Source organism: Anser cygnoides, chromosome 1, assembly GCF_040182565.1.
Source record: "Anser cygnoides isolate HZ-2024a breed goose chromosome 1, Taihu_goose_T2T_genome, whole genome shotgun sequence".
NCBI classification, from domain to species: domain Eukaryota; kingdom Metazoa; phylum Chordata; class Aves; order Anseriformes; family Anatidae; genus Anser; species Anser cygnoides.
Genome location: NC_089873.1, coordinates 202,646,308 through 202,669,486, shown reverse-complemented (window position 1 = coordinate 202,669,486; position 23,179 = coordinate 202,646,308). Strand labels below are relative to the sequence as shown.

The 23,179-nt window shown below is 40.7% G+C and overlaps 1 long non-coding RNA gene across 1 annotated transcript; it reads left to right on the top strand.

Annotated features, from left to right (window-relative positions):
• The first annotated feature begins 890 nt into the window (after nt 1-890).
• LOC136789763 (uncharacterized) lies at nt 891-16,159 on the top strand. Its single transcript, XR_010828690.1, has 3 exons — nt 891-2,447; nt 3,422-3,507; nt 15,575-16,159. It is a non-coding gene; the product is annotated as an uncharacterized lncRNA (long non-coding RNA).
• Nucleotides 16,160-23,179: the final 7,020 nt, after the last annotated feature.

Here is a 23,179-nt window from a genome sequence, read left to right as displayed (position 1 = left end):
GTTAATGAGTATAAAATTAATAGGGTATTTTTGCTACCTCTCGTAGACGTTTGTGAATAATCTGTGTGTTTATTCCTGGAGCTATAGAACAAAGTTCAAAGACTGCTAAGTCAAGAGTTTGTTTTGTTTTGTTTTATCATTTATTTATTTGTCGGTTTTGTTTTTATTCAATTTCAGTGAACTTTGAAGCAGGATCTTGTAGTATAAGCAGAGCAGAGAAATGTGGCCTGGGTACAAGACTCAGCTTTAAAGTCAGGCTGCAAATCTGCTGCATGACCTTTACCAGTTACTCCACCTCTTGTGCCTCAGTTTCCCCCAAAGATCCTTCCATTTCTCTTCAGGGTATGGGCTTGCCTATTGTGGGTGTTATAGCACAATGTGACAGGCTCAGACTTGTAATCACAGGCTGGGAAATTCTTGGGCAGAGATCATGGCACAGTGTACATTGCTGCCATGCACACGCTTGCTCGGTCTCACTGCAGACCGTGACTTCTCTCCTGTTTTCGTTCTGGGTCCTTTCTGAGCACAGATTGCCAGTCCCACCTAACAAGGGCAAAAGGACTAAACACAAGCAGTTTACAAAATAAATGCAGAAAATCTCAGTTCATGCAACATTAAGTTTACAGTATGAATGCTCTTTCAGTGTTGCTAGCTCAGCCTCACTGCTGTTTATTTCATATCATGCTTCCGCATTTAATGTATGAGCTTGAAAAGGAAAAACTAGCTTAAGGAATGTAACTTCACCTGTCATCTGGGGAAAGTTACCTTGTTAATTTTCTATTGTTCAGCATTCTGAGCTCTTGAGGAAAAGCATCAGGAGATTTATCCCTGCCAAAGGATATGGCCTTTGGTGAACTGAAAAACACAGCATGCAGTTTCTCTCTTAAACTCATAATGTTGTATTGCTTATTATATTTATGCAAATGTCCTCCAGCATAGAGAAAAAAACCAGGAAGGTTCACAGGCAAACTCGTGGGGATTGCATCAGTTCATTCTCCAAAGAAATACATGCTGCCACACAAGCACAGCTTTTCTCATAGCGGAGGAATAGGAACAATCCTTTTGTCATCTTGGCAGAAATTCCTGTCAAATGAAAGCTACATCGTCCACTGGCAGGGGCAACGGAGACATGATTGGTCCCACAAGTAGAAATTGGAGTTATTCTGAGTCATCACTCCTACCAAAATGTGTCTGTTCAGCCAGGGTTCTGTATACAGGGAGAGGAGTGATAGACAGTCATACTACTTCTATTCTCAGTCTAAGTTGAGACCACCAACTTTAAAATGTCACAGCTCTTATTTATGTAGCATATCCCCAGGCAGAGCTGAGTTTCTGTGCATTCCCTAAATGTAGGTTTCCATAATATTACGTATACTGATGTCTTCAACATGTTAGCTTGGCTCTGATTCTTCTGCGTTTATAGTATTGCTGGGTCTGGGGAAAAAGTCCCTTTAAGGAAGAAAGGTCTATAAAGAAGAAGCAAGATACTGATCCCTTAAGAACCAGAAGGGAGATATAGGATCCTCTGCAACCCCTAAGAAGAGATTGCACAAATCAACTTTTGCTGCTGGGGAGGGGAGAGGGAACATTGCAGGGGAGCTGGTAAAATAGTTTCTGAGAAAAGCAGAATACTTCTGTGATGCCAAGGGCAAGCCCCTTTTCTTTCATGCTATCCCTCAATGCTTTTCCCAACTTCCTTTCCTGATATCTCTTGTGTCAGCAGTAAAATAAAATTTATTGAAGGTTTGGAGGTACTGGCTGTCTCTTCATTTTCCCCAGTGTTTCCATGGCTCAGCATACCACATTCTTCCTCTTCAGCCTTTAAATCCACTTCTGCTCCCTTTCAGGAAAACCTCTGGTGCTTTCAGAGTATCTCTGGTGAATTTTACTGATCTGCTTTGGCTGTTTTTCTCAAAAAGGCTGCCTCTTGCATTTGTAGCTCTCTCCTCGAGCTCCTGTGAGTAAACTTAAGATGGCAGTTTGTGTCCAGGAAATTTTCCAAAAGGGTCTTATTTATACACACCCTTTCTGCCTAAGCAGCAGGGCTCTAAAGTATTCCAGCAAGGATGGAAATATCTCAGTAATGGAGATGGGATGCACAATTTATTGTTGTTTCGTATTTTTATTCTGCTAAGAATATCTGATACTTCCTGTAATAAGACTGTGCCTGTAAGTGCAGCACTGTCTGCTTGGGGACAGGGTGTGCAGGGTACCAGAAAGGAAAACATGAACTTTGTCCTTCCTGTACTCTTCCTAATATCTTTGTGCCTTAGCAGTTCCCAGGGCAGCAGCTTCCAGCAGACCTGGACTATGGTACGGGGGGTGGACACAAACGCAGCAGAATTACTGGGGCTGGACAAGGAAATGATGAAGAATGAGTGCAAACAGGACCCAGAGGATATGGGTTGGAATTAGAAGGCAAGGAGCAGGTCTCTGGTGCACTGGAGGTGAGGTGGGGATGCACTGGACAAGGATCCAAGTTGGGAGGGACCTGGGATCAACCAGGCAAGGAGCCTGGAGCAGGAGATGGAGCAGGGAAATGGGAACTGGACGTGGCTGGTCACTGACAGCAAGGATTGGGGCGAGGAGCCTGAATGGAAACTGGTGTGGCGAGGGTGAGAAGAAGGCATGGAGCAAACCATATGGAGTGGGATGGACAGCAAGAGGAGAGCAGAGCAGAATGAGACAGGCTGCAGCAGATGAAGGGAAGGGCAGGCAGTTCTGTGCTCGCTGCTCGCCTTCCAGCACATGGCAGGAGCACAGGCTGGGCTTCCAGCCCACGTTCCCTTCTTCTCCTCACCTGTGAAGTCTTCCAGAAAAGTGTCTTCTCCCCTGTTCATGCTTTACGTCAAAGTTGACAACCAGCTATTGCTATCAATTACTCTGTTAGTCTGAATGGTTGAAAGCTGCCTGGTATACCTAGGGGATCCAACCTCTGGATCTGTGGAATTGACACCACGCAATAGAAAGGTTTCTGGCTTTTCTGACTGTGCAGTTTTTCCTGCACATTGCAGTACTTAATACTTCCTCCAGATGCCATTCCTTCATTTGCACATTTCAAATTAATCTCTTGGCCATTTTCACAAGCTGAATGTAGTCTGTTTATTTAGTTGGATAAATGTCTGATCTAAAATCTCATTACCCCAACAATTACCTTTGACACTGCAGATGAACAAAGTCTCTTTGCTGTGTAAATTACAAAATGACACCAAGTCCTTTCCAGTTCTGAGAGGGCACTTTTGAAAGACATTCAAAATGCAAAATATCAGTTAAAGTCATTAATATTTCCATGGTGGGTACAGTTCAGATTGGACTGCCCGGATATCATCTGCTGTAGGATTTTTCTATATATCCTCATGATAAAGCTCTCCCTACATATCATATTCACGACATTAATCATTCTACTTGATAATTCTTTCAGCTCTCACTGTGTGGCCTTTCCCTGGCAAACTGCAAAATGAACAACAAGAACAAGGACTGATCTTCAGAGGAATGGAAAGTAAGAAGGTGATTCCATTTTTCGCAGCACTCCCATCAGAATGCCTTTAATTATCGATCACCTTATTAACCAACATTAAGCAATTTAATGCAAAACATGATTTGCAGTGCCAGAAATTTAGATTCGGGTCCTGATTCCCTCCTCCCCTTCTCCTGTATTCTCTCTGATGTGGTAAAAAGTCTCTCCGTCGAGTGACTGAGCACAAAGCTGAACATTTCAAAGGAGCCGAAGTCCCGTTCTAGTCAGTGGTGTTCAGGTGGTTCTGACACTTTGCTGTTTTGAAAATTCAGCCAGAATCTTTCTGAAGTGACAGGCATTGGCATCTCTAGTGTTTGGTTTCCCATTCCCACAGGTCCTTTTACAAGTATTATCCAAACGCGGTACTGCTTGGAAGGGGGAGCTTTTTTAATGGGCTGTGTTTGTTCAGAGAACCTGTATAAGCTGGTAACATGAAAGTATGTGTGCATAGAAGAAAAAGCGCTTCGCATGAAGTTTTCCATTCATCTAGCTGTGTTCTGACACTCTTTCAAAATAAATGGAGCTACATAGTTTTTCCCACTCAGTAAAGAAACAATTGGATTTCAAATAGACATGTCAGAGTCTTGTTTACTCAGATGTACTTCCTTTATGTTACAGCATCACTTCTAAATCTGTAGGGCTGTTCTGGCTATCCAGGTCACTGGCAGCGTCATTAATGTATACACATAAGGCATGCCCAGAGTGAAAACTATGACTGGTAAAGAGAACACATTGTGATTAACTGTAGCATGGATCTCAATCTGAGCCGATGTTTTTTTAATATTTAAATTACTTTTACTCACTCCAGTAAAGATGAGCAGAAAGCAGGAGAAGTGGAAAAAAGCAAAATAAAGGTGTGATTAATATTCACACAATAAAGAATTTGCTCTTCCCATATGTCAGGGATCATTTTATGTTCCATACCTATCTGTCCATAAATCAGCAGCAGACTGACAATTTGTAATAAATAAATAAATAAATAAATAGAAGTCATTCATTAAGAGAACTGCATCTCTTTTCATGTTTTAGCTTGTTGCCCGTTATCTTGATTTTACAAACGTGGTTATTGTCCATAACTCTTTCCTGACTTCTTTGTGCAAACAGAATTTTGGCCTACAGCTGCTTTGGCCAGAAAGCATTTGTACAAGATTGTCCTTTTAAGTATTGTAGATCTTGACTGTTAAGTGCACCCCTAATTTCTGCTGAAAGCAGCGGGATTTACAGCGGTGGGCTTTAAAGATGGTTCTGCTGCTAGGCCCGGACAACTTGCCTAATCTCTACAAACTGTATGGCTTTTGCTAGAGTAATTTCTTTGATCACTTCACAAATCTTTTTGATTAAACAAATGTGTTCTGAGCCCAGAAGTCCTTTATTGCAAACATTTATACTGTTGTCCCTCTGACCTGAACAGTTAGCATTTGGGGCCCGGCCAGGTTGTTTCCATTAAGAGGAGAAATTGATGACAGGAATCAGACAGGCTTTTTTGGTGCTGTCTTGCTTATTTACAATGAATATCCACAAAGTTATGCTTCCTCAGATTTGTCAGAAACCACTAGAGGCAGTTTTTGAACACGGTTTAAAATCCAGTACCTCAAGGACCTGTAACTTTGTCTCTCTCTCAGGGCCACCCACACAAAAATGTTTCTTCTGTTCACTGTTGGCTTTTGTCTCAATACAAAGCTCAGTCACCAAGGCTCTTTGCAAACCCTGTCCTGCTACTTGTGGGGCTGGATATGGCCCACACAAACCAGCCATGCTGAGCTTCCTTCTCACTTGTCCTGGCTGTCAGCTGGTGCTGCCATCAGGCACTTTCTTCCATAAAGGAATGTAATTTCCTTCCCTGCAGGTGAAAGAACGATATTTAATGAATTCCGTGATAAATGGCAGCTGCCGATACTTTTTAAGGACATAATATAAATCTACTATCACTCACACAAAGTTATTGCACACATAAAAATGGTGCCAAATGAAAACAAAAGCTGTAAATAAAGACTGATTTGGGGGTTTGTTATAATTTGCGAGTAAAACTTATTGGAATTATTTTTAGATTAAAAGCATTGTTTCTACAATGTCAAAATATTTTTGTTTTTTAAGTTCTCTTTTAGAAAACAAACTATCTTGCCTTTTCAAAGGTCCAGTAAAATTATTTGGTTTGGGTAGGTTCAGCCCAGGTAAAAGTGTTTTATTCTGTTGAGCTGCATCTCAAGATTTAGTTTGCTCTTTAGGAAATTGTCACACCGCGTTCCTGCTGTATGTGTTGGTGCATGAGACAGCAGTTTGAGAGGTTATCATCTCTGATGATCTACCTAGTGGTGTCCAAAGGATGGTTTCTTTCTTTCACAAGATGAAATAGATTTCCTTGTGAGTATGCTCTATGTTTCAAGGTAAAAATCATCCAACTCTGGTGCATCATAAAAGATGATAAAGCACTCATTTTGTGAAAGGGAATGTAGGCATCATTCTCCTGACATATAATGCCTGTGTGGTGAGGTATTATAATGGATGACATCCTACGGGTATATTAAAGTAATTCCAAACAAAGCATGTGAGATCATATCAGTAATCAATGGTGAAGCTGTTCAACTGAATTTCAGTCAAAATATTTTATTCCAAATGACGATGCCAAAAGAAAATTTTCATATTGCTGGAAATCTGTATAAAATTTTTCTTATTTCAGTTTTTTTGTCAGCATGCAGCACAAACAACAAAACAAATGCTGATGTGTTCGTTTTCCTTTAAGATGAATTCCAAATTTTGTTCACCTCTGGGGTAATCCATTATTTGCAGATATAGGTCCCTTGACCGTCTATACTGTAGCTTATTTTTATATTACATGCTGACATAAAGTGCCAGTACAATATGAGTTTCAGATGCATGTATGAATTGTTACCCTTTTTTTCTTAGCCTGCTTGTTCTCAAATTGTTAGTCATCTTTCATGAAGAGTACATGGACACTAGTTTCTCTTTAAGGTTTCTGGATATTAACAATTTTATAACTTACATTATCACACATTCCATCTCTCTTTCATGTGTCCCACCGCCACTCCTGTGGGTTTCAACTTCTTTCAGTTCTGAACTTCTAAGATATTTTCTGTGGAATTGTAGACCTCTGTATATTGTATTCTAGCCTACTGGCAAAAGCCCTGCATTTCTTAGTTACCCTCTGCAAATCCCTGAGAAATTTTCCATAGACTTCCAGGCCCCAAATCCAAAGATCTGCTGTGATACCCACATCTGTTGGACTGTTCTTTTCTATCCCTACTGCATATGAACACCCTTACTTACAGTATATATTCTTGGCAAATGCAAAGTTTGTCTGTGGCCAAGGGATTCTAAAAGAAAAGCCTTTACCACGATTACCCTTTTCAGCTTTTATTGACTTTGGGTCTTGTGAGATTTCCTGCTAAAGACTACTGAGGTCTTGTGCTTGTTAGGGAAAAAAAAAATTAATCAAAAGAAAAAGCAAACGTGGAACTGTCAGACATTAAAGTTTCTAAGGGAGTTGGAGCATCAGGAGACTAAACATTGCTCATAACTTGTAGGCTCATTTTATGATTTTCCTTCACGCTATTGTCTTCAGTCTAAACACTCCTCCAGTACCACAATTGTTGTTTGCATAGCTATAAAGGTCTTTTGTACTTTTCATTAATATTAACAAGGATTTTCAAGCTCTTAAACACTATTTCTTACTGTGAGTACTCTGTCTAAACACTTGCTTGAATCAAGGCCATGCTGAAACAATATTCACTTCTCTTTTGTGTCCATGTCAGGAATCTCGGCAGTAGAACTTCAAAGTGCTTTTGAGACCTCTGATGGTCCACAGGACACTATATATTATACAAACAACCAGAAATCAGACAAGAGTGACTGAAGATATACAGTTGGAAATGGCACATTTGTGTATTTGTTGTAAAAGCTGTATGAGCTATGACTGTGCCCTTGTGTCTCCTTTGCCTTGATTTTTACTGTGTGAACAGCAAAAGATCTAAAAGACCCCAAATAACCTGCCTTTTGTGCACCTGTTTTATGGAAAATCCATTGAAATGATGCAGTATATGATGTGCAGGCTGTTTTTGTGGGATTGTAAGGCTTCTGTTATCCTCTTTGGGTATCTCCACACAAAAGGGTACTACCATAATAGCTGACAAGGAAAGCGCTCAAAACTAGCTGCATATACCGCCTTCATCTATTTTAGTACAGCAGAGGGTATACCCCTAGCTGCCATTCCAGGCTCTGCCTGAACCTGCTATCCCTCATTCAGTCTATTGATGGCTTCTGTAACATCTCAGTGCCCTTTATTTCTCAATATGAGACAGTTATTAACTCTGAAATGGCTTCCTGAGCAATAGCAAGAAGCTTCAAAGCAATGGGTGCAGTTCACTGTAGCCATCAGGAGCAGCCAAAGTGTGCTTTCCAGGTGCACAGAGTATCTCAGAAGGCATTGCATGAGCTCTGCTGATTATTCACCTCGTCCAAGCTTGGAGGGGCAATTTGAGGCATGGTGGTACATAGAGACTTTTAATAAATCAGGACAAATCATGATTCAGGCATCTATGATCTGTGGTGTCTGTGACTCCTTGACACAGCTCTTTGAATCAACGATGTTACAGGCCCCAGACCCAAAAATCTGCTGTAATTCCCCCATCTGTTGGAATGTGCTTCTCTCTCTCCCTACTGCAGTCATCGAACCCCACGGACAGTGGCAGTGAGGCCTTTGGCAAATTCTGTTCAAGACTCTGAACATAAGATCACAGAACAAGCACAGACTCTGTCTTTGCATTGGCTCAGGACTCTTCAATTTTGCAAAATGGAAATATGAAAAATTGAATGGGAAGAAATCCAGTTTTGAAGCTCTCAGAAGGGAATTGCAAAAGAACTGATCTGCTTTTAAAAGCCTTAAATCCCCTGAAGCTTCTGATTAATTTATTGAAAAAGTGCTCATAAAAGATGTAACCAAACCCAAATCTGTTGCTTTGGTAAAAAATATATTCAGAATGAAAAGCCCAGGGCTCTGCCCTGCCAGCACAGAGAGAGCATTTCAGCTGTCATCTGAGAAGGAACCTGTCACTCCCATCAGAGCAGGGGCAATGTGATTTCTGGCCTAATTTCTCGAACGTCAGTGATATTGAATGTGTATCTGGGTGCTCAGATGCTATGCAAACCAGGACCCCAAACTACAAATGCTGCTTCTTTTTCTGTCTCTGCCCCTATGAAAGCCTGAAGGAATATGAAGTCATCCCTAAGTCTATTTCTTTTCCCCAGGTTTTTCTTTCCACAGTGATGGGCTGATCCTCACATATTTGCATGATGGTCTGACCCAATTTGAACAAAGTTATATGCTGATAGGTAAAAATCAGAATATTCTTTCCTGGCTTTTGGATTACATTTCAAAGGGAAAGGAGACCCAGCGCAGCATGCTATGCTCACTATGCATGACAACACTTCTGAGTTGTTAAGTTGTGGTAAAGCAGACACATGGGGAAACAGGAGTCTACCCTGTGGCACAAAGACTTTCTACAGGCATCCAGCTTAATACCATTGTGGACGCAAGTGAGGCTTGAGTGTGAAAATCAAGTTTCCTCTTTAGTTAAGATTGTGGTTTAGCTGGGTATCAAGGCTGTGCAAATCCGGTGCACCTAAGTTGTTAATTCCTTGCATGGTCTAGGAGCTCCTGGCTTGTCACCTGCAGGGAGGAGACAGTGGGCTGGTTTGGGACAGTGGACAACTTGAGACAACAGCTTCAGACTTGGTGATTGACTGAAGCTTCACAGTTGCGTATTTGGCTCTCACAGGAGATCTCCAGGACGATTCTAGATATTCCCTGGCTCAGGGCATGCTATGTCTAGTCCACTTTGTGTGCTTAAAGGTTAACATCCAGAGTGGAGTATCCCAAAGATACCCCTACGCCTACCTGTTTTAGAAGTAAACAAATTCTACATAGGTAATACATTAGTAAACACTCAGTAGAAGCTGTTCTTGCACAAAATTGTCACAAAAAAAAACAATTTTTAGTATGTAGTCAAGAAGAATTATGGATGTGCTGGGATGGTCACATAGGACTATGGCCAGCTGGTTTATTAGAACTGTTCAGAACAGAGCTTTGGGATGTCTCTTTATCCATATGCAGATGCTGCTGCAGATACCAGATACTCTTGCAGTGGAGACTCCTGTCACCACCAGGGACCAGCTGTTGCACTGGGAGATTTTATTTCCCATGCAAGCATTGCCCTATGCCAAGATCCCCCCTAAATTATTTTTTGGTTTTAACAAGGAGGCTGTTCTGTGTGTCTGTGCAACACCATACTCCTTGAAATGTGGTAAGCGGAGGGATCCCAGCATTACCCTGGAGGCAGAGAGGTGGTTTCTTTGAAGATAGGAACAGCAGTCAAACCTCTGACCACTGCAGAAGCCTACATGATCTCCTTCTTGTAAGCTGGTTCCTTGGGATATTTACCTCATGGGCACCTTTTCCAGCTAGTGACTTCCCATGTTGGTTATGTGTATCTCAGACTGATTCAAGCCTGAGAACCTAAAACAGCAACAGGTAAATTCTTAGGACAAAGGGCCATGTCCTGTTGGTTTCCCTGCCAGGAAATTAGTTTGCTTCAATGCCAAGCTTAGGGCTTGGGGCAGCAGGGATGTGCATGGAGGTGAGAGCCTGTTGGATACCCCTCCCCTTCCCTGTCACACCACCCTGATGCCATGGCTGCACCAGGTAGTGCTACTGGAAGGGGCTCGGGCTCATCTTCTCATGGTCCTCAGTAAACTCACCCTGGGTATCTCAATAACAGAGTTAGAGGAAAATGTTTTTTGCTTTTCATGTAAAACAGACATGAAATATTCGTGGGAAGCTTTAGGCATCTCATAACTGAATACTAAGAACCTGAACACATTGATGATTTGGGAGTTTTGATTTTTTACTCCTACATAAAAATCAAGATTTTCTTATTAGGGAAAGCAAATGCTTACCATAAAAATGTTTATTCAATCCAGCCCCTAGTTTGCTGTTGAGAAAGAATGTATTTTGATTTTTTTTTTCTGTCCCCTCTAAGTATGGATTTGGAGGCTTAATGCTAGGTGAGCAATTTAAAAAAAAAAAAAAAAAAGGCAAGGTTTTATCGTCTGTATTCTCACCCTCTCACATTCCAGTTCCATTTAATCAAAGGTCTTAATCAAAGGCTCCTTCCATATTACCCTGGTGATGAAAGGAAGAGCCATAACAAGAAATCACATATGATTAGCAGTGTTGCTGTGAGCACAGTGTTCAGGTAGCCCCCACCAACTGGTTACTACATAGTTCTGCACTAAAACCTCCACTCTTTCCAGTGACCTCATCCAAACCCGCTGCTTGCGCTGCTGAATCTTGTTGTCCTGTCCTGTCCTTAGTGGTTACTTAGAATTATGTTTTGGGATTCACTATCTATTTTCTCCATCAGGTCTGTAAAGATTAAAGTAAAAGTTAATTGATAAGAACCATTTTATCATATCCTAATTTTGATTTAACTGCAAAGTGAATAGGGCTCAGGAAATGTTTTTTCCCTGGACAGTGCTTAATATAGATTTAAAAGCAACATTCTTAAATGATTAGGCTCTTTTATGTTTCATGTGGATGATTTTGTGTTATGTTTTTGCCACTGCTCTTGTAGCTGCATTAATTGCAGGGGGTACACAACATCTAATGCTGAACGAATACACATGACGGAGCTGCAGTTTACCAGCTCCACTGCAAAGGCTGAAAGCCTTCCTTTTTCTTGCTCTTATTTTAAAGCAAAAGTAGAGGTACTGTGTATAATGTATACAAAAAGGAGAAGATAAGCACTCCTTACCGATGGCAGAAAACTCTAGCAAATGCACTAGTAAATAAAGTTTAGTTTGTGATTGTCTCAAGCTATGACTTGCCAAAAGACAACCTCTTCTGTGTAAGTTTTGGCTTCTGCAGATGAAGAATGTCATGAAGGGTTACCAACGCCAGACCAAATATTTACAAACTGATTCTAGCAGTGAAGCAAAAGGGATGTATGAGGGCCAGTCCCACAGGCTCTGATAGGAAAAAAAAAAAAGCCCTTAAACACATGCACACATTTAAGTTAGAGTATATTTCTGCAATTGCTATTGGGTACAGAGTAGAATAATTCCAAATTACTCACAAATAAAGCATATGTTTTGCCAAATTAAAGTTGGAAATATGGAAATACATAAGTAACCTACTAGATTTCTTTTTCAGGTTATAATACTTGGGTTCAGTAGCCCACAGATTCTTTTAGGCTGCTGCATATCTGCTGTATACATAGGGTAAAAATGCTGACTAAGGAAGATCCTTGTTTTACAGTTACATTTGTCCTGCACTTTATACTTTGCAGTCAGTGCTATTTATGAGGAATGGACTTGGGAAGCTGTGGTACCATCCTGCATGAACACAGGATGCTTGGACCCTGGCAGTAAAGCAAGGAAGAAAGGCACAAATAGCCTCCTCGTTCCATTCTCTTTCTGATAAGTACAATCTCTGCCTTTCTTAGCTGTAAATCATGCTGTGGGTGGTCATTTTGCACCTACATATGGCACGTCTTTAAGGTGCCAAGCACTAAGAAAAAGGCACTTCTTCTTCTGGCTGTGCTTTTGAGCTGAAGTGGTGGTGGCTACCACGCTTCATGCTGAAGTCAGGGCTACCAGCATGTGAGTGTGATCCGAGCACACCCACCAGATCAGATCTTTCAGATTGCTTTACATGAAAAGACACCAAGTTTTTGAATCCCAAGTGGCCCTAAGCAAGAGATGTGCTTGAACCTGAGCTGGGATGCAGGAGTCCAAGACATGCATCATCGCAGCTTTAGGCGCTTGACTGCAGACAGGCAAGGCAGGGCTGGGGGTTGCTCTGTTGAAATAATATGTCAACAGTCTGCCTGTTTCTTCAGCTCTTGCCCCAGGTGTCCTGAAACGAGTTCTCAATGTGTTTGTAAGAGGGTGGGATTTAGTCCAGTGTCTGTCTTCCTCTGACAATACTTCTGGCCAAGTTGTGGTTACTGTAAAGCTGTGGTGACAACATTTTCTTGCTATCGATGCAAAGGTAATGTTTGGTATGCTCAGGATGTCACAGCTGTGCACATCCATTATGTTTCATACTTCAACATATCAGAAAGAACCACTTCTTCATGAAAGTTCACTTAAACGAATTAGAGATTAGAAATGAAGATGACTAAGTGATGCTTTTAATAGTCATTAATTCATATGGATGGCATTAATAAATAACATGGCGACAATAAATATGGCAACAATAAATTGATTTTTGTTGTAGTTTGTGCAAAGAGTAAGTACTCATTTGATCTCAGTGCTACTGCTGTAACATAGGCAAATATTTATTGCCTTATTTATAATGTTTAATATATAGCGCAGAAATCATAAGTACTTTACTAAGGTCAAGGAATTAATGGGGAAGGAGAAAGTTGTACATAGGACCAGAAATCCTGATACCCATGTGTGAGCACTTGTGGATTCCCCGGGATTTGGTCTGTTCCTTTCTTAAGGGATTTAAGAATGAGATTTTCAAACCTCTTTGACACATTAGTTATAATTAGAGATATGCCTCTCAATTCCTTTTGTCCACTTAGGAAACCAAAGACATTTTATTTTATTGATGTTGTACTATCTTTGGTTTTAGACTGGTGCCAAATATGTTAGGGGAAAAAAAAAAAAAAAAGACAATTCCTGCTTCCAGCAGCAATACAGATCTAATCCTTGTGCAGTGCATTTGCCTTGGCTAGTTGTAAATAGCCAAAACAGTGAGGGCTTCCACATCTTTTAAAACCTTTGCTGATTTCTAATGAGACTGAATGAACACCTCCTTTATTTTGCAGAGTCTGTGTCTTAGCATCTGGGTTGCTGGAGAGCAGGTGAGAAAGAAATCATGTAGCTGTAGGTGGAGAGAGGAGCAGCCTTTGAATGCGCGCATGCCTGGCTGCAGCTCACAGAGCGTAAGCCAATTTTTGCGCCCACAGAGCAGTTCATTTCTTGGCAGCTGAATCAGAATAAAGCTCCAAGGCTACAGCGGCCCACAGCCTGCTGTGACTCAGTGACCACAGAACCTAATTTGTGTTGGATAAAGCCCTAAAGAGATTAACTGACTCATAACATATGCTACTTTACCTTCTACAAATGAACCTCAGATACGGTGCCATGTTTCAGATCCCTCTCTAAATTTTGCTAATGCTCCACCACTTAGTCACAGATATGGGAGAACTTAAAGAAAAAAACACACCCCCTCTAGTTTGTTATTCATGCATTCTTTGCAAGCACTTCAAAAGACAATCTGTATGCACTTTCTGCCAGGAATGTGACATTTCGTATTAAAAAATGCGTACATTTATTTTAGGGAACCTCTGAGAAACAACAATGCAGGTGTGTTACCTGCGGCACAGCCGTGTAGGAGGGGCAGGTGCATCTCCTGTTGAGTTTAACAAGGAACAGGCCATATATAAGACTATACACATCACTGGATCTCCTCATCCTCCTCTGGAACCATAAAGAGCTCATTTTAGGTGATCAGCAGCTTAAAAGGTTGGGACTGTCAGGAGCAGGAGTGGCAGTCAATGGGGTTAGGGTGTTGCTAAAACGGCCTGATGATTGTCTGAGCTGTGAAGCAGATACCCCCTGAGGTTCAGTGCTTCCTAACTCCATGCTGTGGACCTGACCAGGAAGAGTTATGGTTCCCCAGTAGCCCATATGCTACAACATCACATGGGGGAGAAGGTGCTGGTATTTGCTCAGATCTCATTCCAACACAGAATTTGAATGTGGGTCCAGGGAAATGCAGTATATGTAGTATACAAGACAGTAAGGCTCAATTAATTTCCATACAGTGAAAGCCTAATTTCCAAAAGGATTTGGAGAAAGGCAGGCAGGATAGCCATAGGTACAGGCCATCTTCCACAAAAGCAATGGCCTGACATCATCGGTCTTATGTTTCATAAATCCTTTTGTAAGCCCAACCCTGCTTTACACTGTTGAAGTTAAAGGCATTTATCATCAGTGATGTCAAATACAGCTAACAATTAAGTCCAAGGCATTACATCTAACCAAAATAAAAGCAAATATCAGCACAAACAGCCATAATAAATGAGCTAATAAATACTGAATCAAATGAATGATGTTGCTGATTAACACCTTTACATTTCTAGCCTACTTTACTCTTACTTTACTGTCGTAACTTAAAGCCAAAATATATCTGCAGATTTCAGAAGAAGAATCCAGGATAGACTTAAATAGGAGCTATTCTGTATTAAATTACATATTAGAAAGGAATTTGGCTTTCTAAGATAATAAAGACCTCATACAATAAAACCTCCTTGTCTGCTCGGAATTGGAAACTTTGTAGATATAAATTTCCCAGTTAGTTAGGATCCTTCCTTGTATATATATATATATTTTTTTTTTCTGATATTTTCCAAAGGCCCTTAAAAATCAGGGCATACAAATCCCAGTGAGAACTGAAAACCTAACTCCTTTAGTGTCTTTTGCAAAGCTTACACTGCTGTTCTTGGCAGATAATGGCAAGAAACTGAATTACTGCAGTTTACCTTCTAGGCATATGCTCCAAAGACTGAGCAAAGTGTGTCAGCTGCCATGATGCAATTGCACTCACTTTGCTCTTGTGATTGTGGTCAGATGCTGTGGGTGAGCTGATGAGCAGGAACTCATGCTGCAGTAAAACAATTGTGAGCCATTGCATGAAGACAATCCACAATCCAGCTTAGTCGAGTTCCCAACATCAATGCATTCAAGGGGGCAAATTCTCCACTGTACCCTACAAGTGTGCCTTCAGGCTGAACCAAACCCACAATTAGTGTTGTCTCATAGATCAAACTAGTTTTTTAGCTCTAAGAGGCAACCAGCCTGCACAAGCGGCAATTTTTTATGCTTACAAAAACACTCAATTTTTGTGTCTAGAATTCTCATAACATATATTTATTGGTCTCCTAAAATACACAATGGGCTGAGCAGATCGAATGCTTACTGAGGCTGATTAACTGCAGAATTTCTTCTTCTCCCCCCTTTTCTTTCCAGAGTCCTCTCACCAGTGACGCACAAACCATGCTCTTAGAACCACCTGAAAAACAAATCTCGGATGGCATCAAGCTGGTAAGATGTGAAAAATAGAATTATTTTTTCAAGTGAAACAGGGTCAGAAATTTCACCATCTGAGCATCGACCTTGCACTCCTCAGCTTGTTGAATCCATGTATTGGGTCCAGGCCCAGGTGAACAAGTCAATGTCTTAAAGCCCATAAAATGGCCCATACCCATGGGATTCAGTGGAACTATGCAGCCAAGGATGCTTATTTAGCCCAAGGGGACTGGTATGATTTTAATCTAGGAGGATTTGAGTGTTACGTCTCCGGTAAAAACCTTGATAAAAGACAAAAACAAGAGAAGAAAGAAGGAAAAAAAAATGACAGAAATGCAGAGAGGGAGAGAGATTGTAAATATCATTGGCAGCAAGCAGACTGGAAGCAGCTGTCTCTGGCAGACGTGTTTCATTCAGATCAAACAGAGAGCTGTGGATGTTTGGAAATAACCCACATTTACCATGTATTTAACCACAAGCTTTCCGTTTGTTTGGAGGCAATCAGGGATTTATGCTCAAACAAGAACTCTTCTCACCCAGGTTTTGTTCGGAAAGCACCGTTTCCTGGTGGCACCGACGCGTGAGTGCCAGGACGCCACATGGAGTTTGTGCCATCGGCGGTGGGAGGAGGGCTCCTGTTTTCACAGCTTTTGGTCCTGCAGTCCTGGAGGAGCTGTTTCCAAAATTTACCTTTCTCCAGGAACTGAAATGCTTTCATTAGCAGGGGAAAAGGTGAAGATGACTTTGTGCTTTGGATGTGAGAGCTTTAAGCCTTTTTCACTGCTAAGTCCTCAGGACTCCTGTGAGCAGTGTCTCCCATGAGGGACTCTGCCATCTGCCTTATTCTCACCAGGATGGCAAATCAGCCTGGGGACTGAGTGCCCAACCTACATCATCAGCAGAGATCCTCTGTCCTTGTTAGGGAGAACATTGAAATGCTGTAATTTTTGCCTTCCCAGCTCTGTCATGTTTCCTCCCCACACAATTTATTTTCTTTCCAGTCCTTCCCTATGTAAAGCACTTTTTTTTTTTTTTTTTTCTGCACATGCACTCTAGTATTTAAATTCTAGTGTTTAAAGCTTTAAATAATATAGTAGTGCTGCTGTCTACTTGCAGGACTGTCTATGGACTCTTGTCACATCATGGCTATTAAGATCAATTGCAAGGAGAATACAAGATGATTGAATGTAATTACCTGTGTTGGAGGCTTGCCCAGACTGCTAACACCTGCATTCCTTAAAAAAAAAGAGAAGAGAATATCTTTAGAAAATCTAAGAGGCAAGCTACCTTGGTGTGGACAGTGCTGAGTGTCTGCAGGCATTGCTAGTGCTCTTGAGGAAGGTTTTGAACCTGCCTTAGGGGTTTCACCTTGCAAGCCATGGGGTTGCTTCAAGGATGGGCTTGCTAGTCCCAGCCTTGCTGGAAGGAGGTTGTGTGCACCTTGCAGAACTGCTCCACACCACAGATACGGTCCGTGGGATCTCATAGTGGGACTAGGAGTACACTGTGATTCCCTGTGATGGTAAATTGGGAAAAACCACTTGATTATCTTCTTGCATTAGGAAAACAGAGTGCTACTGAGATTGTACAAAAACAACGGAAGATGGTGGCTTTCCAAAACAGATTATTTCAGTGGTCTATATTACGATGTTCCAACAAAGGGTATAGGGGACAGGCCGCCAGGCACAGGGAAAAAAAGCTTCTGCTTGCTTTGCCTTATGGGGAAAAAACAGTATGAAGTTATGCCCTGAGGTACCATAATGCAGAATGGCACTGTCAGTTTCCTGAAGATCACCTTAATGTAATATGAGAGAGAGATTTTCAAAAAGGACCAAAAATATTCCCTCAGCAAAAGTCACTCATTTTTACATCACACGACAGAAAGACTGCTTCCCCAAATGATTACTCACACCAGAAAACTGTGTTCCTATTAAAAGAGATCACAATTTTGTGTTCTTATTTGAAAAAAAATACATGCATATGGGCCAGATATTGATGTGTGTAGGCACTGTGATAAATCCCCAGATGAAAGTAACAGTGCAGAATTTGCTAAAACGCTGTGATATTATGGAACACTTTCAAAAGTGTGGATTTGTTTTCCACCTTTTCCCCAATAATAAGTATTGGACTCAGCAGTCAGGGCTTATAACAGAGCCACAGTAGTACTGTAAAGTGTAGGATTTACAAGCCAGATCTGTAGAACATAAATTTTCCAACAAGGGCTGTAATTATATAAAATGCTACATGAATCCAACAATGTGAAAAAATCTATTTTTAGGGCAAAAGTTTTCCAGTTATCAGGGTTTCAGTCTTTGGCTGGGAATATTAAATATCCCTGCTGGACCGAGGTGCTCAACAGCTTGCTGGAACTGGCATGTGTCTCTCTCTTGCTAACTAGACACAAGTCCCTCCCAAAACTCTGGGAAAGGCCCCATTACCAAGATGTCCTGGTCAATATTGGGATGTCTCTGGTACCGGCCCTGGTGTTAGCACAACAGATAGTCAAGGTCAGGGTGAATAGAAAGATAAAAGCTAATGGAGGGAAACAAGTTCACTATAAGAAGGGACCTGACTGACGTGTTTTCATATCCTAGTAGTTCTGAAGTGGAGAACAAGTCTTACAAAGAGCGGCTGAGGGAGCTGGGGTTGTTTGGCCTAGAGAAGAGGAGGCTCAGGGGTGACCTTATTGCTCTCAGCCTTAAAGGAGGCTGTAGGGGGGTGGGGGACTGGTCTGTTCTCCCACGTGCCTGGTGACAGGACGAGGGGGAATGGGCTAAAGTTGCACCAGGGGAGGTTTAGGTTGGATGTTAGGAAGAACTTCTTTACTGAAAGGGTTGTTAGGCATTGGAATGGGCTGCCCAGGGAAGTGGTTGAGTCACCAGCCCTGGAGGTCTTTAAATGACGTTTAGATGTAGAGCTTAGTGATATGGTTTAGTGGAGGACTTGTTAGTGTTAGGTCAGAGGTTGGACTAGATGATCTTGGAGGTCTCTTCCAACCTAGATGATTCTGTGATTCTATGATCTACCATATGTCTTCATCACAACACCTTAAAAGCTGCAGCTTGTCTCCCTGGAGCAAAGAGCAATTTAGCCTAAAACCAGGTCACTTTTAGCCTAAAACCAGGTTACTTTTAGGTCATCACTGAGAAAATCCCAGGTCTGAATGGCCACTGAGTGCATCTCAGTGGATTAAACTCCATGAAGTATTCCTTTACTTAGTATTCCTTCTTTATGAAGTTCATCCCTTCTATTGCTTTAGTTCCTGCATGTGCTTCTCTAAGTTGCGATAGGGTCAAATTCCTAAAGAAAGCCTAGAAGGGTGGTGGTCATGTGCAACAATATCTACAAATCTTAAAGAAAAAAGTAATGTGAATCTTAAAAAAAATGTGGATGTAAGCCATAAATTTAGCTTGTATAAGATAACTCTAGTTCTTTATTTTTGTTTCTGCAAACTAGAGAGAGTAGAATTGTCATACCTCACAGAAAGGTCATGGTAATAAATGCATTAAAGGGCAAAATGTGGATAAAGTAACATAACAGAAACCACTTCATACTCACATACATGAATATATATAGTTATAAATATATTTATACTTACAGAGACATGTGAAATAATAACTCCAAAAAACTTTTTTTTTTTTAGTTTTATGTTATTATTATTTTTTATTACAATTTTCACAGTTTTCTGAACCTTCTTCATGAGATGTGGAAATGACTGCTCTGTGGTTTCAAACAGTCTCCAAATGTCTCCCACCAATTCTTTACATTAGACAAACCTCCACTGGAAATTTGCTACTGAATTTTCAAAGGATATTAACCTGCCTTTGTGTTCTTTTTTATAAATTTAATCAATCATTTTCCATTTGCACATTTGTGATACTAAAAATGACTTTTTGGTGCTTTCCTCTTTGAAGCTATGCATTTTTCCTTCCATAGATATAGTTTCCAAAGCTCACATTTGTCACTCCAGCACAGCAGAGCTGAATGAGCTATTTAGCTATATAATAAAGTAACAATGAATGAAGCAAGAGGACCAATTGAACTGATGCTATTATTTCAACAAAATCCTTTCAGCAATTGCCTCTCTCTTCATAGAGACCTTCACGGCATTATTTCACTAAATGACACCATGAATGTAATTACTTTGATTCAGAGTGTTGGAATCACACAGGTAACAAATTACACCGCCCCCTGATGAGCAATAATTCAATTATTCAGTGGGCTTATAACAGTTTGAAATAGCCTATTCTCATTTCACAAACATCATATTTACTGCTGGAAATAAACCACTTCTGCAAAGTGAAATATTAGATCTATATATCTTAGCACATGTAAACTCCCAAATGGATCACCACATAACTGCATACCTTTGTTGTTTTTAATATTAAAGGGACTGCAGAGATGCTGAGCCTCTTGGGTTACTCCATTTCAGTAGATGTGTACATATACTTTGCCTACTTACTACTCGGTGAATCAAGATTTTATAATAAGTACCGAGCAGCAACTGTGCACAGAGTGAGATTTGATCTCAGTGGCACCAGTGCTATTGGAATTCATCTCTAACTGGAAGCAGAGTCGAGACGTGTATCCAAAGAGACATTCTTTGGACATGACTCTTCGCTTCTGTGCTCCAGCATAAATGAAGCATATAGCACTGCTGAAGCCAAGGCAGTATAAAAGAGGGGTGAAGGGGGAAGAAACAACTCTGCTGAAAGGTCAATTCAAAGTTAAGCTTTTTGGGTAAGATGTGTAAAGCCTGGTGAGATTTTCAAATGCTCTCTCTCTCTCTCTCTCACACGCGCACTCTCTCACGCTCTCTCTCTCTCTCTCTCTCTCTCCCTCTCTTTCTCTCTCTTATTTAGGTGTCTTAATCAACTGTCTGTGATTTATACAAGCCCTGTTCAGCTCAGAAAAGACTTTCTCTAGGATAACTGCAGGAAGCATCAGTGAGGAACTTCCAGGCCATAACTGCTGGGTTTGGTCCTAAACAAAAGCAGAAGCATCTGCTGTAACCCCGTTTTTGATCCAATACTTGCCAGCTTGGACTTTTTCTCCAGCATGTGGCATATATAGATTCCATTTCTGTGTTTGTCTGAAGATGTCCAAACTTCTACTTCCTAGGGAGTGCTTTGACAACCTGGTTAACAGTGAATTGATTGAATAGTTCTCAGTCTTTACTGTGGAAGCTGTAGCATTATACATGAAGTATTTAAAGATGTGTAAATCTCGGAAGAGCAAGACGTGTTCCACAAGTTCTCAGCTGAGAGGCAGAGTATGCTGCTGAGAGTGGAGGGGGCAGAGGGCTGACTGCCAGCCGCTTCTATTAAATTATCATTACAACAAGGTGATTTTCCTCTCAGGTGAGGATTCAGTCCCTAGACAATGGAATCATTCTGTCTCTGTCAAAGAATCTCCTCAACCAGAACTAACGTCTGGTATTGTAGTATATTTTTCCTAGCTTCGTTTAAAAGCAATGGTCATTTAGATAGTTTTGTAAATGTCAGTGTCACAAGGTGGATGTAAAAATATCAATTTATGACTTGCAATAACTGAATTCCACAAAGGCAATGTACCAAAACTATGTAATAAATGGTCACAAAGTTATAATAAGATGAGGGATGAGTCCCCCAACGGAAAATGAGAAAAACGAAAACAGATGAAGAAGAAAATTAAGCTGATTATCTACCAAGACTCTGTACTGCTCACCAGTATTTGGACACACATCTCCATAACTGTAAAAATCTGCAAGACTGTGAGCCTGCATAAAGCATTATAGACTACTGTGCACGTATAGAAATGCAAATCCACATGCAAGGAAGTATAATCAAAGACCAAAATTTTTCATGTGTTTTTCAGAGGAAGGAAGAAAGTTTTTGGTGACCTAAAGTTTCCAATGATAATGCCTGTCATCTCTAGAAATCTATGTCCTTTTTTTTCCTTATGACATTACTTTCTTATGTGGTAATTTCCAGGCAAAGATCTTAGTGCAAGTTTATCCTCAAACAAAATTTAGCTCCCCTAAGTGAAACCTGATAATGCAGCTATGAAGTCCACAATTTCTGTCCCTATTTTAAAATGAAGATACTGGATAATAAAGACTTCAGAAGTCCAGCTTATCAAAATGCAGTGAAGTAGCAGCTTGGAAAACAATGGAAAACTCGGTCTGAACTGAGCATCACCACTCTAGCTCTTAATTTCCTTAAAGCTAAGCATGTTGTATGTTATTTTTGTGGAATTAGGAACTAAACTTTTACTACCTATCATACAGAGATCTCTGTCTAGCTTAAAGATGTTTAAGTAGCACTACTCTGCTTAGAGAGGAAGAAATTCTCATACCTACAAAAGTAAGGCTAAGTTTTAATCACTCCTTTAAAGTAAATAGCAAACCTCTCTTTGAGTGTGAAGCTCTGAACTGACCCACCTACACCATGAGTCAAAACAGTGTTGACTGATCCCCACAATGTACCATTTGTGACAGATATTTTAGCAATCAAAACTATAAAATTAATAAAAATTTCAATGGATTAGAAAACAGAAAAGATCAGCTTGTCTGCTGTTGTCTGTCATGTCCTGATTGCAGTTTATGTATTTAAGGGTCCAGTCCTGAAGAACGTTTGAGGTGGAATTCAATCCCCAAAACTCCTGCTAGGATCCCTCCCGGTTCTGAAGGTGAATAACTCCATCAGCTCATTTTTTATTTACTTATTTTTTAATTTTGGTGTGACCCAGACACTTACAGACCAGCTTGGCCTTTCTGTCATGCTTAACTTTGTGATCCAGATGTCACACTTTCCTGTGCCCACCTCCCTTGAGGGATTTTCTCAGGATCAGAACACGTGAGACACGGTTCTGTAAGAATAGTCTCCAAGACATTTGCTACTGCCTTCTGAAACTCAGTTGAAGAAGAGTTTTTCTTCCTCTTAAACAGTAGTATTTGGAAGCAGAAGACCTTTCCCCTTTTGACAGATGCCAGCTCCCCAGTTGCCAGCATTCAGGGAAATTCTTTGCCTACCCAAGTGCACATAGGTATTGGGGGGGAAGTGGGAGGGGGAATTCAACTCCCCTTCTCAGTGCAACAATTCAAGATTCATTGTCTTGGTGATGCAACAGAGCATGAACACGGCACTATAGTTTATTGAGCAGGGCAGTTGTTCAGGGTAGGAGAGATCTCTGCTGTAGTTAATTCTAATGCTTTCTCAAATGATTGTTTAATATTAAACTCTACTCCAGAGTCAAGCACATAAAATTTAGATGTCAGAGCAGTCATTGACTAAGTTTATTTTTGGAGTTAGTGCAAAATATAATGTTTGCAACCGTGTTTTGGCTAGATGGAAGTATTTATGTATAACAATACATTTGAAAACACAATTTTGTAGGAAGGAATTGCCATGCTAGTTTATGCCTTGGTTTATGCTAGGTAAGAATGCCTGCTACAAATTCTGCAAGGCTTGCTGGGTTACATTTGACAGTCATCCTTATCAGCTTTTCCTCATGATCAAATAAAATGAACCTCTGACTGGTATGATGTTGATGACCTAAGCTCCA